Source organism: Rhipicephalus microplus, chromosome X (genome assembly GCF_043290135.1).
Source record: "Rhipicephalus microplus isolate Deutch F79 chromosome X, USDA_Rmic, whole genome shotgun sequence".
NCBI classification, from domain to species: domain Eukaryota; kingdom Metazoa; phylum Arthropoda; class Arachnida; order Ixodida; family Ixodidae; genus Rhipicephalus; species Rhipicephalus microplus.
This window is the reverse complement of record NC_134710.1, coordinates 425,133,092-425,147,480: the sequence shown is the minus strand read 5'-3', so window position 1 is coordinate 425,147,480 and position 14,389 is coordinate 425,133,092. Positions and strand designations below refer to the sequence as shown.

Below are 14,389 nucleotides of genomic sequence, written 5' to 3'. Positions count from 1 at the left end.
ACAGCGGCCTTCCCTCCTTCCACTTTTTTTTTGGTTTATATGTGAATTTAGAAGTAGGAGTGTCAGTCAGCGCCATCTATAAGCCAAGCGACGAGTGTGAAACACTGTTTTATGCGCATGTTTGGCGTCACGTAGCACGTAAACGTATTACGAGTGATTGATTGATATGTGGGGTTTAACGTCCCAAAACCACTATATGATTATGAGAGACGCCGTAGTGGAGGGGTCCGGAAATTTCGACCACCTGGGGTTCTTTAACGTGCACCCAAATCTGAGTACACGGGCCTACAACATTTCCGCCTCAATCGGAAATGCAGCCGCCACAGCCGGGAATCGAACCCGCGACCTGCGGGTCAGCAGCCGAGTACCTTAGCCACTAGACCACCGCGGCGGGGCTATATTTTATGCCCTTAGCACAGTTACTATTTTTAGGCGGTGCTTTTCTCGTCCGACTACGTTAGACTCGAACTAGTTTTGCGACCTCATACTTGAAAATGTGAAATCTACAGTGCGCATTTGTAAAGACACGCTATGTTCCGCTTTGCCAGCTATAAACTAGTGACGCAGGGCTACCCAGAATTTCTTTTATTTTTTGGGGGGCGCGTGTGGTGTGCAGCAGAACGCCTAGCTTTGGCAATTGGTGGTCGCTGTGAATGCCTGTAACTATTTTAGTATACCCTAAAAAGTTAAATTAGCAAAACATTTCATGGTGTAGGGGGTTCAGATTCCTTTCCTCTCCCCTCTTTTCTTGTAGCTCTCTGGTTCTGCGTGCGTGTGTCACAGTATTTGTTTTTTAATCTCACAGCTTTTTGAGCACAGCATTTTGAGAATAACTGAGCATAAATCAGCTCAGTTATTCTGAATATTGTAGACCCCTAACCAACGAAGAAAGAGTTAGGAGAGAAGAAATCAGTATAAGACACACCCTTTCTGAATTATATCTCTCGCAACAACTTTTATGGAGCTCCAATTCAGGAGATGGGCGTGTCATACTCTAAGGGCTAATGCATCATGCGCTATACATGAATGATGGGCAGGTGCGGAGAAATCTGCATCAAGAAACCGCGACGGAGGAGCCGAAGCGCACAGCAGTTCCTGCACGCGGCGCGTGGTTCTTTCAGTACTGATCGACTGCAGCGCCGCCGCTGTGGGCACCGCGGAAGGGAATAGGCGGCGAGGCACGGTCACGCCACTCAACATTCCTAGTACACTCAACCAACACTACCTTCCTATATTAATAGAAGTACTGAAGATGTTTTTCTCATCCAGTTATTTAACTGCAACCAGCAGATGAATCAATTGCGATGCGTTTACAAGAGGGCAGAATTAAGAAAGGACCCACAATTTACTGGTGACAGAATGAACTGCCAAAGAAACCGGCAGACGAATGAATTGCGATGCGTTTACAAGAGGGCAGAATTAAGAAAGGACTCACAATTTACTGGTGGCAGAATTAACTGCCAAAGAAAGCCAGGTTAAAAAAATTCAATCGTAAAAAATTGACACGCCCGAAAAAAAAAATACACTGGCGGCGGCGCGCCGATCGGTTGGCGTTGGTGGTGAAGTGAAAACTTTTGGCGGCAACGCGCCGAAGTCTCGGTGCACACCTCTACTCAGCAGTCACCTGAAACTGAGGGTCATTTAGTAACAAAACTTTCAAAATAAACTTTTTTCGTTTTATTTTTTTGTATAATTGATTTTTTTAGTATTTTTAACTGGCATTTTTAGGTTTCAAAGTTTTTTTTTGTCTTAGTCTACGTTTAGTCTCACAGCTTCTGTTCATCTGGCAACGTTGCTATTTTCGCGCCTTTTACACTGGTAGTACAGTGGCTGTACTGGTAGGTGTTCTGTGCCTTGCTTTTCCTTCATTACTCCGTGTGCACCCGTTGGAGTAAGTGGTTGTGCGTAGTGCTTGCAGTCCCTTGGTAAGTTTCTCGTTTGCGTCGAGAGCCGTGTGTGGATGTAGGGCTTGGTGTGTAAAACATTTTTCATTCGAATAATACGGCTCATTGTCCTCAGCATATAAGCGATTAACGGTCAGACAACCAAAATGATGCGTTGGTTATCTGTCGCGTTCCGCGCACGCCTTTGTTCATCGAGTTGCAATGTCGGTTTGTTGGTGATGCATTTGAAAGCGTGCTTTGTAGCGCGAGCTCGCGCTACAAAACATTGTTTCATTTGCCTTTGTTCGACATTCCACAAACGCACCTTTGCATGGGCAGTTCTGTTAGTATTATTAGAGGTTTTTAGTTTGACGTTTTTGTTGTCCGCCCCGCTCCGGGAGCACCCGCGAAACCGCAGCGGAGCGGCGGCTGATTTTTCTTCGTTATTCGTTGCCGGCAGCGTAGCGGACCTTTCACAGTTGCAGCGCCCTGTGGTCGTTTTCATTGTCGATAAACAAAATAAGAAACATTTTTTTCACGTATACAATACAATGACGTATAGATTATCTTTTCACGAAGTATTTAAAAATCCACTTTCAATGTACTAACCGTCTATTTTTTTTTTTTTTTACAAAGAAGCAAGCTCTGACTTGATAGTAACCACTCAAAAGCCAACAAGGTTCCGTTCCAGATCCATTGCAAGCATTCTCTGTATGTTGTTTGCGCCTTTGACGCGTGTCTGGTGGCGGCGTTTTTATTTTTCACCGTTGAAATTGTTTATAACCATGCAAGCACTCGCGGAAAGCGCGCCATCTCCGGAGGCAGCCATCTTGAAATGAGCAAAGTTGCTGCACGCACGAGAGGGCGCGCGCGTTGTCCCCCTTCCGCTTGCAAAAACGGCAGCAACGCACCGCGCTCCGCTTAGGCTGCTCGTAAGCGGACCGTATTCCCCGCTTCGGTAACCCGCTTAAGGCCTTAGTGGAGGGCGCATGCGCACCGCTTAGCTGCTAAGCGGAGCGTAAAAACGTCAAACTAAAAACCTTTATTGTACTCGGTTGCTTAAAAGAATTGTTAGGACCGTGGCTCCGGCAAGGTTCTGTTTGGCGTTGCATAAGTCAGTTGCCAGACTTTGGGGTGGTTGTTGCCAGACTGCTACCAATTTTGGCAAAGAAATTTGCCCCCTTAGTAGTGGCTTCTCCGTGAGGGTGTGGTGTCGTCCGCTGTGCATTTTGCAAGTACATGATCGACGCTCGCCGTTTTAATTAACAGAATGAACCGCGCCTTGCAGACGTTGGGGTGCGTTCTCTTGCTGTGTGCGCTGCTGTGCAATTAAGAGATCGTGTCTCAGAGTTAGGGAATCAACGACGCGTGGTCCGCCGTGCATTTCGCGAGTGCAATGAACTTGTCCGCGAGTGTGTGCGACGTAATTAACGCAATGAATCGCGCGTTCTCTTGCTGTGCGCGCAACTGTGCAATTCAGAGATTGTGGCTCAGTATTAGGGACGACAGGGAAAACAATAGAGTCGCAGCAGGCGGTGCGCTGCCCCCCCCCCCCTCTCCCCCTTTTTTTTTTCATAGCTAATCATGCCGCGTCGACCGCGTGCCACGACGGGGACGCGTAGCTGTGTCAGCACAAGCTATATCGTTCGGACTCGTGTACGTCGGATATGCTACAGCTATATACGCCTGGAAGGCTGCTTTATCGACGCAGTTGGAGCGAATTAAGTGCGACTCGCGTGTACCTGTAAATGGGACCCCACATAAGCATTCGTTATTTGGAGTTTCGGTCGTTTGTGCTTATTGTGGGTGGGGCCCTGCAAGTGACGGTGACTCTCGTAGGCGGGGTCCTAATTACAGGTAGGCGCGAGTCGCGCTTAATTCGCTCCAACTGCGTCGATAAAGCAGCCTTCCAGGCGTATATAGCAGAAGCATATCTGACGTACCCCGATTAGCCAGCCTTGGGACGTTTATTCGTCACATTACACGAGTCCCAACGATATGTCTTGCGCTGACACAACTAGGGGAAGTGTATCGTCCCCGTCGTGGCACGCGGTCGACGCGGCACGATCAGCTGTGAAAAAAAAGGGAGGGGGGGCAGCGCACCGCCTGCTGCGACTCTATTCAGTTTTCCCCGTCGTCCCTAATACTGAGTCACGATCTCTTAATTGCACACAGCAAGAGAACGCGCCCCCAACGTCTGCAAGGTGCGGTTCATTCCGTTAATTAAAACAGCGAGCGTCGATCATGCACTCGCAAAATGCACATGTTCCAGCATTTCATTTCGAAGTAGGGGGTTCAAACCCTTCCCCCTATGTTTCTTGATGTTGCATGTGTTTACATCTACGATCACGCATGTACAAACACGTATACAAACATGTATAGGCTAGTTAAAACCTCGGGAAGAACATTTTGGGCGTTTTAAGGGGGGAGGCTACCCTGGAGACCGAACTTTTTTATTTTTTAAGATATCTGGACGAAACTTTCAGGGGTTGTTCACTACAATAAAACTAGCACAACTGCTAAGTTTCACGAAGCTGTATTTCTTAGTTCCAGAGTTATTGAGGTTTAACTGGGTGCTTGACATGGGTGCCTGAGGAAGAGTCGTGAGAAATCCCAGGACATAGTAGAAAGCTGAAATTCATTGTGGTCATTCCTTGATAGCTATCCCAGGGCGCTACAAAGCCGTTTTTTTTTAATTTCCCCCCCAAAAATTTTCACGCAACTTTGAATTTGATGTAACCTGTAATGACCAGATTCATCAAAAATTAATTGTTTATTATAAATTAACAGCACCAATTTTCAAAAAAAGGAGCTTGTTACGCCCTTGCAAGGTCATTCAGGAACAGAATAAAAAAAAACGGCACACAAATCTGATGAACGGTTTTCGAGTTCTTGCTTTCCTCAGCACCACAACTAGTAAAAAAATCCGTTCCGAGAAAACAGGCCGAGAAAGTTCAAAACACGTGTTTTCTTCAAAAAGCTCCAGCACAGTAGCTAGAAGTGTCCTGGTGCACTCTTTTCTTCTTTTGCCTGGCCTCCATCTTCTCTTGGTGTCTTTTAGAATTCCTTTTTAGGCGTAAAGCGTCTTTTTCACGAGCTCGCTGGATGGCCAAGGTGTCTTTTAGAATTCTTTTTTAGGCGTAAAGCGTCTTTTTCACGAGCTCGCTGGATGGCCAGATGACCTGGTTGAAGTCCAATGGAGTCCGATATCACTTGGGTTGCTTTGCAGCAGCCGGCATTGTAGCGCAGCACTGCTTCATGCAGTGCTGTTTCTACCGCGATCAAGGATGAGTGTTGTTCCTTCGGCATCAGAGACCACAGAATGGAGTGGAATGATTCTGATGGATTTTGCGTCTTCGCTCCCAGGCAGCGCTGAAGAAGCGACTTTTGTGACAGTCTTTCGTAGATGGGCAGCGTAGCTGCAGCGACATAGTCCGGTAGGCTGTGTTTATGTTTTGGCTGTGGCTCACGCTTTGCCTCTGCAGCTCTATGGCGGCACCACGATTGAGCCCCCTCTGGGCAAAGTTCATGGTGAGGGTCCTGGTCAGTCGATGTGACGTGGTGATATGTTGCCATCTCTGCACGCTGCATGGCTGTTAGATCAGTTGAATTGTTTCTCAGGGCCCAACCATAATATCCTGTCAGCTTTTCAATGAGGGCTTTAGTCAGCTTCCCCTTCCCACTCAGTGGCTTATCACTTTTCTGCACAATGTTTCGAAGAGCACTTCCAATCTTTTTCTGAACATGCTTCAGACATTCTTCTTTTACAATTGGCACTAGCCCGTACACATTCTCTTCTGTGAGGGCAGCGAAGGTACGGCTGTCTCCGTCGGACACAAGAGGGGTGTACCGCAGGCCATGCTTGGATACAGACCGCCCAAAGAGAGTCAAGCCTGCCTCCACTTCCATGCTTCCCGATTTTGCGTCTGTGTTTTTCTGGCAAATGTGGTGTTTCTGCCAGCTTTCGTATGCTGCATCTCCAGGTTTGGGCCCTGTTTGGCATCCAAGGCAGTGGTTTGAAAGAACTACAGCATCCAAGATGAGACCTGTAAAGAAGTAGTAGTAGTAGTAGTAGTAGTAGTAGGATTTTTATTTACAGTAAGCCGGATACAGAGCTCACTGCAGGGGCAAAGGGCTAAAGGCGAACAGCCTGACAAAGGCCCTTGTCCCTCCGCAGTTCGTGACAGTGCAAAGCTTAAACAATATATATTCAATACATTGGTTTCAAGCAACCTGAAATTGTAAACACAAAATTCAAACATAAATAGCATAAGAAGTTCACATAACACATTTTAAGAATTAGAGGTCACTCTCGTTATAGTTCACAACAAAACAATATCAATGAAACTACATCGAAAACAGACACAAAATGCATGCGGATACAATGAATTCCGCTGTATACACTCGTATAATTGACCTAGAAGTTGATGAACAATTTAAGCATTTACAGAGGCATGAGACTCCATTACGTAGTTTCGGTAGTGTAGACCGGTGGTTATGAATAAGTTCTTTATTTGTTTCTTGAAAGTCGCACTACTAGCCCTAAAGTTCAATTGATCTGCAAGGGTATTTAAAACCTGAGGTACCTGGTAAGCAATACTTTGTTTTCCATACTTGGTTCTTGTTCTAGGAGCTCGTTTCTTTTGTTTTCGCATACTGTAGTGTGGTCTTTCGGTGCAACTTTCTTCATATAGCTTAGTCTTTTGTATTAACTGAAGTAATTTAAAATGATATAATTGATCAATTCTGAGTATGGAATGTTTAATGAATAGTGGAGCAGTGCGCAAGTCTTGTAGATTCCCCCTGTAATTTTCAAAGCAGCGCAATATTTTCTTTTGTATAGTTATTAACTTATGGTAATTCCCTTGTGATGTCGTTCCCCAGACTAACATCCCATAACTTACTTTAGAATGGAAGAGTGCGTAGTACATACTTATTTTTAACCTCAATGGGATTAAGTGCATTGTTCTAAAAAAACAACCAACTATTCGCGCTAATGCGGTGATAAGATGATTTACATGTGTATTCCAGTTTAATTCCTCCTGAAACCATACACCAAGAAACTTTTGTTCCCTAACATGTGCGATGCAATTTCCTTCGAATTTTACAGCTATGTTACTAATAGGTTTGTTTATAGGTCGGAATATCATATAGGTTGTTTTTTTTTGCATTCAAGCGCAGTCCATTTTGCCTTAACCAATTTGAAAGATTGCTTAGATAATTATTTACACTGACCTCAAGTGATAATAGATTGTCTGATGTAAAGAAAACATTCGTATCGTCAGCGTACATTATAAGTTCAGGAGAATGAGGTATATCGACAATATCATTTATATAGACAAGGAACAATAATGGCCCCAGTATAGACCCTTGGGGGACTCCTTGGTTCAACTTTATCTTTGCAGAAATAGTGTTATTCAGTTTTACATATTGATAACGATCTTCTAGGTAATTTTTAAACAGTTGTAGTGCAACTCCACGCACCCCATAACTTGATAATTTATGAATCAATGATTTGAATTGTATGGAGTCAAATGCCTTTTGAAGATCGAGGAAGAGCCCAAGAGTATATTTTTTGTTTTCCATATTTTCGATTATCTTATCTTTGATATACGGTAGAGCTTGCTCTGTTGATTTATTTTTTTGAAAACCATACTGACTTTTTGTTATTATTTGGTGCTTATCAAAAAAGGATGCAAGTCTATCATAAATAACCCCTTCAAATATTTTTGATATTGTTGGAAGCACAGATATAGGTCGATAGTTCGCTAAAGTATTGATATCACCACCTTTATGTACTGCAGTGACTTTTGCTACTTTTAGCTGCTCTGGAAATACACCGTTAGTGAGGGTGAGGTTGATAATATAGGCCAAGACATTAGATATCAATGGTGACACCATTTTTAACTCAACAGAACCTATCTCATCAATCCCTGATGCAACATTGTTTTTAAGTTTTCTGATTAATCTTTCTACTTCAACCGGATCTGTGGGTGCGAGAAAAATAGAATACGGCAAAGGAGATTTATCAGGAGTTGGAGCATTATCTCGCTTTTCATCCGTTAATATGAAGGAACCCGCATTTATGAAATGTTCATTCATGACATTGGCCAACCTTTCACCACTGAAAATCTGACCATTAATTGTTAGGTCCTGTGTCCTATTACAACCCTTTTTTCTGTTCGTAAGCCCATTTATGACCTCCCATAGCTTCTTCTGGTCATTGTAAACGCTTTCAAATAATTTTTCATAGTAGTTCTGTTTAGCCTTCCGTATTTCTGAATTTAAAACGTTTCTATATTTCTTGTACTCAGCTAAGGCGTCTGTGTTCCGCGAACGGATGAAATCATGATACAATTTATTCTTTATTTTTATGCGCCGGTAAAGATCACGATTTATCCAAGGCTTTCTGCATTTCTTATTTCTGCCACGTGAGCGCTTCTGAAGTGGAAATGCCGCATCATAGCTAGTACTCAATAACGTCATGAATGTGTAATAAGCATCATCAGGATTTTTTTGTCTATAAACAGTGGTCCAATCTATGTTCTGAACTAGCTGAAAAAAATGTTCCCGAGTTTTGCTGTTTTTAATTCGGTGGAAAGATGTCTCTGTTTTCTGACCAATTTGAGAAGTAACTGGTGCAAGAAAGAAAATGGGCATATGATCACTTATGTCATACGCAAATACCCCGAATTTTATATTCTGTGAGCTTAAATTTGAGGCGCATATATTAAGGAGCGTAGCACTTGATGTAATCCTAGTAGGTGAACGTATAAAATTTGTACTTCCATATGTAAGTAAGAGCGTTTCAAAATCTTTTGCATAAGGATCATTGGAACAGAGGTCAATGTTTATGTCACCCATAACTATGCAAGGAGTATTCCCGCGAACAGTGGATAACACAACATTAAGATACTCAATAAATTTTTTTTTGTGGCCATGTGGTGGCCTATATACGCCAATTACTATGAATGGGCCAACACACATTGTAATGCATTCAACATCATCGTTCATAACAGTATACTTATCAAGCAGTTCACTCGAAAGCGTATCCTTAAAATAAATAGCAAGACCTCCACCTTTTTGCTGGTTACGACAGAGAAGTTCATGACTATAGCCTGGAAAGAACGGCGCATCTTCTTTATAAGTAATCCATGTCTCGGAGAAAACTAGCACATCAAATCCAATAGCTATAGACCATATAAAATTAGCAATGTCGTCAACCTTTCTTTTTATGCTTCTACAATTTATATGCAATGCTTTAAACAAGCTTTTTCCGGATTGAAATGCCCTATTAAAGTCTTCAACACTGTAATACTTTTGGTTATTTACAAGATCAGTCATAGTGGAATGTTTTTTAACTTGTTATGACATAAGTCACATCTAATTTCTAATTTTAGCCAGGCTTGTCTCATCCGCATTGTGTATTGCTCGTGATCCTTCATCTTTGCGTGCAAGGATTTTGCCACCGGATGTCCAGACAAATTTCCATGCGGCTTCTTTCTTTTTTTGTATTGCCGCTGCAAGCAATCAATGCCTTGCCCTTCTGCGTCAAATGCTCATTTACAAAAATGGGCGTTTTTTTGTCATCCCCAAGCATAGAACTATCGAGCCTCTTCTTTCTACATTTCGCCAGTATGTCGTCACGTTTTGTTCTTTTTACAAAACGAACGATTATTTTCTTCACACCAGGCTTAGGAGTGGGAATCCAGTGGCATGCGTCAATATCAGACAGATCAACTGCCGTGCCGACAGCTTCACTTATCTTTCTTACAACATCCACTGGATCATTCCCGACCGGCGCACCCGATCCCACTCCGATGTGTGATGTGTGACCCCGCTTATGCCATGTGCCATCGTACACTACGGTGATGTCCTTGCAGAAGCTGGGGTCCATTTCTTTATATGTTTTGATCACTGCTGTGGCAGAATCAGCATAAAACTTCTCCAAAGCGGTGGCCTCTGGCTTCCTGAACGTCTCTTTCAAGTGCTTTTGAAACGTCTTGTGGTGAAGACCTCTGTAAGAGACGTTCATGGCAGCCCAAAAGTCATTAAGAGCTGGTTGCCCCTTGCCTTTTTGCTTTATAGCCATTATGGCGCGGACATTTACATCAAAAGCCTGCGTGTCCTTTTTGCGGGGTGATGTCCATAATTTATCGACGGTGCCACAAGAGGCGCACACGACTTCAAGTTTTGTTGCAAGTCCAAGCTTGGTGCTCTCTCGGACAGTCATAGCACCTTTTCAAACATTCTTTGCACACTGTGCGGCTGAGCACGACGTTAAAGATGTTCATTTGAACGAGCGAAAAATGTTCGCCCTCACTTGTCACTGCAGGTGCAAGAGCCGGCTGCATCAGTTGAAATTTCTTCTGCGTCGCCGGCGTAGACTCGAGTTCAGCGCGAACGGCGTCACGACGTTTCGCATTCGCATCGATTTCTTCCTTCGTTAGGAAACGCGTCCGCAGATGAAGCGACGGTCCACTCACGCTCGATGGCGGCACCGATTCAGACGAAGTGCTGGGTCTGGCGATATCAGAAGCACTCGGTGTCACACTGGATGGCATTGATTCGGAGCACGTGTCGAGCCCGGCGATCTCGGAAACACTCGGTGCATTTGCGGCTCCAGCCACACTCGATGTTTCGGATTCTCGACTGGCGACAGCCGACAACACAGTTCCGTCGCTGCAAGCGTCTACGCAGTCGGCACCCGCAGCAGAATAGCGGAATTTTGATGATCGTACAAGCCGCATAGCGCGCCTCCGCGCACTGGACTTCCGCACTGACTTCGGCTTCGTTGCCGGCATCGCCCGCAGCATCGCCCGCAACAGCTTGCGGGCGATGCCGGCTTCGTTGCCGGCATCGCCCGCAAGCATTTTGAAGGCAGTTTCTCGTAAGAAAAAAACCATACGACACAAGATAAGCTTTATTCCGTTAAAACATCACTTTTTCTTCAGTGTTGCTTATTTCTATGCTGCGGCCTTTTATGTGCACTACCTTGGATGCTGTCATTTCTCAACCTGCAGATGTTCAAGACATCAGTTGCTGTGCAAACTACAAAGCTCAAGGTAGTTTTTGTGGTGTGACCATTCTCACATGTATCAATGTTGGTCTGTGGTTCCAGCAAAGAAAATGCCAGCGAAATGATGATACTGTGTTGGTCACTGCATGAGAGAAAGTCTGGTGTATTCTCCCAATGACAGTTTCATCACCATTAGCTTTATTATCAGAATGATGTCAAAGCGCTACCTAAAGCGCAGCACTTGGTACAGCGCCACCACAAGAAAGGAATCGGAGTTGCACTGCTTTCAAAGCAACGAAAATTGAGAGATCTGGGAGAACAATCTATGAGCATTTAACGTAAGGAAAAGGATTGTTTTCAATGACAAGAAACCGTACACATTCGTTAGTGTAGGTGCTGTCCAAAAACTAATATTGCAGATCCCTGACAGCTTCGTCTTGAAGTCCGTATATGAAGACGCCTTGTTTCTTTTTTGCTCAAGTTCTCTAGACTCACGTGACCTGTTTGTAGCTTCTTGCAAAGCAGCGCTCTCCCTTCTTGCGATCTTCCTCGCTGGCAATTCACAACATGTTGGCTTTGAAGACAAGTATTTTGGACAGTTTGGAAAGATAGAAGGTGCAACATTGTGCTTCAGCTTGCGTTTCTCCTGTTCTACTTCCAATATCCTTCCTGTTCACTCATCTTGATGTGACAGCGTCATTATCAAATCGTCTGCTTGGAAGTGCAGCTCACAAATCTGCGAGTGCAAAAAAAAAAAAATGGCAGCATATCCACTGTGTGAATGATGGAGAGTAGGGCGAAGCATTCATTTGTCCATTTGTTCTTGCTTCCGTCCGTCTGTGGGACCGTCCATGCGTCCATCCACCCGTCTGTGCGTGCGTTTGTTTGTGTCCATCCCTGCATTTGCCATGCATCTGCCCCTGCGTCCGTTCATGCGTCCATCCATGCATCTGTATGTGTGTCCGTTCGGCCATCTATTCAACACTCCAACTACCACCATCTCGCATCTTTTCATCATGTATTCCCCATATAGAAGCACCGCCATCCAGCGGGCATTCCAAGGACTAAACGAGAGGTGGCACACGCACACTTTCTTATGGCTTGCGCTTCGGGTCTACTTCCCACCTTTAACCACCTCGAGTTGATGGTATATACTAGTTCACTGTGTTCATGGCACTGCGGCCCAACGCTCGCTAAACCTTTCTAAAATCGAGGAGGTTGCGCCCAGCGAGTATAACGTAGCAACCTTTTCCTGTCAGATAGGGCTCAATGTACATGCCAATGGCTGCTGATGGAGATCGCAGAGTGCGCGTGAAAAGCCGAATGCTCCTGTCTCTCATTCCCCATCAGCAGCCATTGGTATGTACATTGAGCACTATCTTTTATTGTTCAACAACGCACAGAAGAAATAAATCTCTCACCGGCACCACCTTGGAGGTCAAAATGTTATACTTGTTACATACAACGGCTACGAGGGACAAACGGGTGCCGCTATAAGGAGCTTCGCTCCTAAAAGTGGCTGTTATAAACTCGTAACCCATGGAACACACTACGTAGATATAACTTTCAAATAGCTGTTCCTTCATAATTATTAACTGTGCTATGATCACAAAGCTATTCTTAAAGATGAAAAAAAAAAAAAGAAAAATTGGCAGTAATACCCGTAGCATTGCAATCAAACAGATCTTTGTTTTTTTACGCAACACTTTGAATTTTGTTATCCATGGACCAGGCAAGTAATATGCTTACAATTCTCCTTTAAAAAAATAAAAGCAAGAAAAGGAAAAATAAAACCACCTTTTAAGGTGGGTTTCAGCATCTGCAATGAAATTAAATTGCATTTTTTACTACTTTTGTTTTTTTTCTTGCAGCACATCATGAGAAAGCCATTTTTATTGTCGCATTAACTTGCTACATAACATGCTTGGCTTTGGAGGATGTTTGCACACATCAACACGCAGAAAAAAAAAAAAACACACAAGACCAAACCAGGTGTACTTTATGGCAGTGAGAGCAAAATAGAAGTTATTTTATTAACTATGCTGTGAGAGGGGTATTCTTCTTAGCACTGTGCATTTACAAACACACCCCACTGATAAGTGAATATTCATGAGAAATGCATGCTTCTTCATCGTTGTGTTGAAGTATTCTCATTATGTACGAAAAGAGTATTCCCTTTCGATAATTACAGATGTTGCAGCCAAGAACGATGATTCACACACCCAATAAAGCAATGCGAGAATTCTTTACCTTGGAATGCACAGTTGGCGTGAAAACTCTTCCGTGCGATAGCTCGATACTGTGCTTGTTTCTGGGCGTCATCACTTGGGAATGAATACAGGTGCACTTTTGGCCCATTGTCATATAACACAACACTGGCCCATGTTGGGCTCATGTTGCACGAACTTGCAGTCATTGCGATCCTCGCAATTAGCGCCAAACATCACATTGGGCATTAACACGCGTACTCCAAAAAAAAGAATGCTCACATGGGCACGAAGAGCATCAAATTGAGCGTGACCACACGCCACGAAGAACACAAATCGCACAGCAGCCTGGTGCACACGCACCGACTTGCCTGGGCAAGCGCGTTGTGAGCAGACGTGGAGTCATTGTAGCCAGATGCTTTTCCAGTTTTTCGATCGGCCCCTTTGCGTCCTCTGCGTGGGGTAGCATGTGGGGAAAGGAGGATGTGAAGAAGCCTGAAGAATTTTTAGGTGTTGGTCCGTCCCCTATGCGTCTCCCCTCAATGTGGGACTTGGCCCATTCATCTTTAGACACTCAGTATTTAAACTTGACATTCCTTCATTCAAGATTGCCTTTTGAAGTTGAAATGAGAGAGTTTTATGTGCCGTCATTTGCCACACGCATTCATCCGTTCTACAACCGCTGCCTTTTTTTATGCATGTGCCTCGGGTGACACTATTCAGTACAATAATCCATATTGAATCGGTTTGGCACTTGGCTATTTCTCGCAAGTGATGCTGCAACTATGTTAAGGACAGCAGCGAATAAGTTCATGACAGTGAAGTTAGGGGAATATACTACACTGGCAGGTGAATATGCACTGCGTTCAAAAGCTGTAAGCATCTCTTTTGCTTGTTGGGTGTAGTTAGTGCAAGGTACATTCACAACCTGTTGACTGATTTCTAAAGTATCAATGGTTACATTCACTTCTCCTACCTTTTTGGCACACGCTGGACTAGCTCCGCCTTTATCCCTCACAGCACAGATAGTGGAAGCAGTTTTATTCGCACTTCACTTAGCACATTGCTGTGTCTATACCTCAGATCTCAAGCAAACCATTTTTTGTTGCTTTAACTTTACTGCTGCTTCTGTCTTGCTGACAGAAGCAGCCGTGATCGGATACATAGGCACCACTTCTACTTCTACTACGCTGACTGGTCTGCTGGCCAATGCGCTTTTCTTTACATAATTATGCAGTGATACAGTGAATGGTAACCGTATGTTCCCCCTGCAAGAAGGG

The 14,389-nt window shown here is 44.1% G+C and overlaps 1 protein-coding gene across 3 annotated transcripts in view; it reads left to right on the top strand.

Moving 5' to 3' along the window:
* The first annotated feature begins 1,785 nt into the window (after positions 1-1,785).
* Positions 1,786-14,389, top strand: part of LOC119160932 (uncharacterized) — a 45,206-nt gene continuing 32,602 nt past the window's right edge. The window contains exon 1 of one of the 3 annotated variants that reach the window (XM_075880405.1): positions 1,786-1,925. The gene's annotated coding sequence lies outside the window, so the exon portion shown is untranslated. Of the gene's footprint in view, positions 1,926-1,952; positions 2,816-14,389 lie in introns of those variants that run through there. The other 2 variants (XM_075880407.1, XM_075880406.1) reach the window with 2 other exon arrangements.